General features: G+C 53.4%; 1 pseudogene; it reads left to right on the top strand.

Annotated features, from left to right (window-relative positions):
• The first annotated feature begins 1,105 nt into the window (after positions 1-1,105).
• LOC116225059 lies at positions 1,106-2,180 on the top strand (annotated as a pseudogene).
• Positions 2,181-4,358: the final 2,178 nt, after the last annotated feature.

Raw genomic sequence — 4,358 nt, forward strand, 5'->3', positions numbered from 1 at the left:
AGTATGTACTCTCCACCAGGGTTTCAGAGGGTCTAGCCCTTGGTGGAGAATATGGTGCGGAGGGGACAGAAGAAAGCTCCTATTACACTTATCCCAGCCCCCTGGAGACGAGCCACACCACACTGAAAGGCTCAGAAAGTAGCCAAACTTCGGTTAGGCCCACAGTGAAGATGGCACTAGTTCGTCTGGGGTTGGATACACCACCGTTGCAGACCACTCCTCAGAGTGCCTTTTTCAGGAAGGCATCTCCGTCTACGGCTTTTAATGTTCCGCCCTCAGCCCCATATATCGAGGAGCTGCAGAGATGCTGGGCAGACGGTTCTCTCATCTCGCAGGGGACTGTAGGGCACTATCTAATATGCAAGATGCGTCTGCCCATGGCCTTGATCGCATGCCCAATATAGAGCCAGCCGTGGCTGCCCTGGTGCTGACGCCTGGGGAAGCACTCCGGCCTGATGCTCGTTGCCCCCGGCCACAGTGCCGTCTGACAGACGACTACATTGTAAAGAGCTACGACGCAGCAGCACGTATTACACGTCTGGGGAATTCAATGTCACACCTGGTACTGGCTCTGTCCCAGACATTGCAGACCTCTGAGGCTGACCCCTCTGCACAGAGTCTGAGTGACACCTCCCTGCAGACGTTTGCCTACATGACCCAGGAGTTGGGAAGGCTAATGTCCTCGTTAACCCAGGCCCGACGCCAGATATGGTTGGCCCAGTCTCCACTTTTTACAACCATCGACCTAAAGGATGCATACTCCCACGTCCCTATCACAGCTTGGCACAGACAGTTCCTTCGTTTTGCTTTCGAGGGCAGAGCTTACCAGTTCTGCGTGCTCCCATTCGGGATCTCGCTGGCACCAAGGGTCTTCACCAGATGTGTGGCAGCGGCACTGTCCCCACTGCAGACCAGGGGGATGTGTATTTTCCCCTATCTGGACGACTGGCTGATCTGTTCCAAGTTAAGGGGAGAAGCCCTCAGAGAATCAGCATTGCTGATCTCCCATGCTACCAGGCTAGAGCTAAAAATAAACCAGGAAAAGAGCTCCCTGTTGCCCAGCTGGTAGATCGTCTTTATTGGCATCCAGCTAGACTCACGGCTGATGGTTGCTACCCCCTCTCAACAACGGATCAACAACACCCTCGAGCTCATCCGTCATTTCAGGAGAGGCAGGGCTCTGGCCCTCAAATCATTTCTGAGACTGCTGGGTATGCTCACAGCGGCCTCGTCTGTGGTCCCTTTGGGCCTTCTGTCATTGCGGCCACTTATCACAGGCACAAACTTCCAGTTGCCTTGCAAAGCTACACCCGTGGAGGAGAGAGGCATATTTCACCCAGGGGGTTCCCTTGGGGTCCATACCTTCTCGCAGAGAAGTGGTGGCCACCGATGCTTCTATGGCAGGGTGGAGAGCTGTATGGCAGTGCAGGACTGTCAGAGGTCTCTGGAGTCCTTGGCAGCAGGAACAGCACATAAATGTATTGGAGCTGCAGGCAGTTCTGCTGGTGCTCAAACATTTTCTTCCAGTGCTGGTAGGAAAGCATGTCCTGGTAAGAACAGACAACATGTCAGTGGTCTACCAGGTAAACCACCAGGGGAGCACAAGGTCCAGAAAATCCTTAAGGCTGGCCCAACAGCTGTGGCTGTGGGCCTATCCACACTTTCTGAGCCTGAGGGCAATGCATTTGCCAGGCATTCAGAACACGGCCGCGGATTTGCTATCCCGGCAGCACCCACCTCCTGGGGATTGGAGGCTGCACCCACAAGTGGTGGAAGCGACCTGGCAGAGATATGGCAAGGCAGGGGTGGATCTTTTCACCTCCCAGTCAACAACGCACTGTCCCTTCTGGTTTTCCCTGGGGGAATCTACGAGCCCCTTGGGCCAGGATGCACTGGCCCATGTATGGCCAAATCAGCTGCTGTACGCCTTCCCCCCACTACCACTGATCCTGCCCACTCTGGACAGGATCCTCAGAGGGAACCACAAGGTGTTACTTATAGCCCCCAAATGGCCGAGACGAGTGTGGTTCCCAATCTTGCACAGACTACTAGACAGGGAACCATGGCGCCTCCCTGTGAGGCTGGACCTCCTCTCACAGCTGGAGGGTCGAATCTGGCACCCGAACCCAGCTCTGCTGCAGCTTTGGGTCTGGCCTCTGAAGGGCCAGAGCCACTGTTAGGGTCATGTGACCCAGCAGTGGTACGGACCATCCACAGCTCCCGGGCACCTTCCACTAAATAGGTGGAAACTGTGCCAAGCACAGAAGCAGGACCCTACACGGTGTCCTGTACCGGTGATACTCCGCTTTCTCCAGTCCTGTTTTGATGGGGGCCTTGCAGCCTCCACCATCAAAGTGTATGTAGCCGCCATCTCAGCCAGGCACAGTAGGGTAGATGGTGGGACAGTTGGGTCCCATACACTAGTGACCCGCTTCCTTAAAGGTGCTCAACGACTAAGGCCTCCTCAGTGAAGGAGAGGGCGCAGCTTATCCAAACAACAGCTATCACGTTGGATTGTGGACGCTATTATATGTGCCTATAGGAGCAGTAGCCTCTCGGTCCCTCAGGTCCGAGGTCACTCAACCAGGAGTGTATGTACATCGTGGGCGGCCCTAAGAGGTGTCCCCCCTTTCAGATATCTGTACAGTTGCATCGTGGGCATCAACCTGCACGTTTGCGAGGTTTTATAGGGTTAACGTGGTCCCTCATAACCCAGTGGCAGCAGCTGTTCTTCCTACATCCTCACAGCGGGAGTAAGGTAAGATTTCCTCGTGACTTTGTTGGTATTAGTCATCCAGTGCTGAAAGCACCGCCTCTGGCGATCAGTAGCAATGAAATAGAACGCTAGGTTACGTAAGTAACCGTGGTTCTATGAATTTCATATGACTGCCAGAGCTTGGCAGTCACTCGGAATATTCACGAGAAGATTGCCAAGGGTCAAGTCCTGGGTGAGCGTGCCTTTAGTACTGGGGCAAAGGGGCATACGTCACAGGTGACTTTGTTGATACAAACACTCGAACTATACGTAAACGTGATGGACATCCAGTGCTGAAAGCACCGCCTCTGGAGGTCATCCGAAATTCATAGAACCACGGTTACATACAGTAAGTAACCTAGCGATTTATTTATTTAATGTCAAAATATTAGTTGGAGATATAGAAAGGGGCGCAAAAAACTCTGCCCAACAAAAAAAAATATATATAATTTTTTTTTTACTTTTATCTTTTTCTGGGTGCCCATATTTTTTGGAGGGGCGCCCTAGGCAACTGCCTATGTCGCCTGTAGGAAAGACCGGCCCTGCTCCCCAGCTGCACATCATCCCAATCATCAGTCACGTCCACTCACTTGCCCAGCTGCACTTCATCCCAATCATCAGTCACATCCACGAAGACCCCATTCACACGGTTGCGTCCGAATGCGTTGATCCGTTAAGGGCGACAGATCCCCATTCACTTTGAATGACGTCATCCTGTGCCGAACTGAACGCAGCCACAATTCAGTTCGGCAAAGGATGACGACACCCCATTCAAAGTGAATGGGGATCCGTCGCCCTTAATCAATCAACGCATTCTGACGCAACCGTGTGAATGGGCCGTCACTCTCCCCAGCTGCATCCCAATCATCAGTCACATCCACTCACTCTGCCCAGCTGCACGTCATCCCAATCATCAGTCACGTCCACTCACTCTGCCCAGCTGCACGTCATCCCAATCATCAGTCACATCCACTCACTCTGCCCAGCTGCACGTCATCCCAATCATCAGTCACATCCACTCTCCCAGCTGCACGTCATCCCAATCATCAGTCACATCCACTCTCCCAGCTGCACGTCATCCCAATCATCAGTCACATCCACTCTCCCAGCTGCACGTCATCCCAATCATCAGTCACATCCACTCACTCTGCCCAGCTGCACGTCATCCCAATCATCAGTCACATCCACTCTCCCAGCTGCACGTCATCCCAATCATCAGTCACATCCACTCTCCCAGCTGCACGTCATCCCAATCATCAGTCACATCCACTCTCCCAGCTGCACGTCATCCCAATCATCAGTCACGTCCACTCTCCCAGCTGCACGTCATCCCAATCATCAGTCACGTCCACTCTCCCAGCTGCACGTCATCCCAATCATCAGTCACGTCCACTCTCCCAGCTGCACGTCATCCCAATCATCAGTCACGTCCACTCTCCCAGCTGCACGTCATCCCAATCATCAGTCACATCCACTCTCCCAGCTGCACGTCATCCCAATCATCAGTCACGTCCACTCTCCCAGCTGCACGTCATCCCAATCATCAGTCACATCCACTCTCCCAGCTGCACGTCATCCCAATCATCAGTCACGTCCACTCACT

This window comes from Clupea harengus, chromosome 19, assembly GCF_900700415.2.
Source record: "Clupea harengus chromosome 19, Ch_v2.0.2, whole genome shotgun sequence".
NCBI classification, from domain to species: domain Eukaryota; kingdom Metazoa; phylum Chordata; class Actinopteri; order Clupeiformes; family Clupeidae; genus Clupea; species Clupea harengus.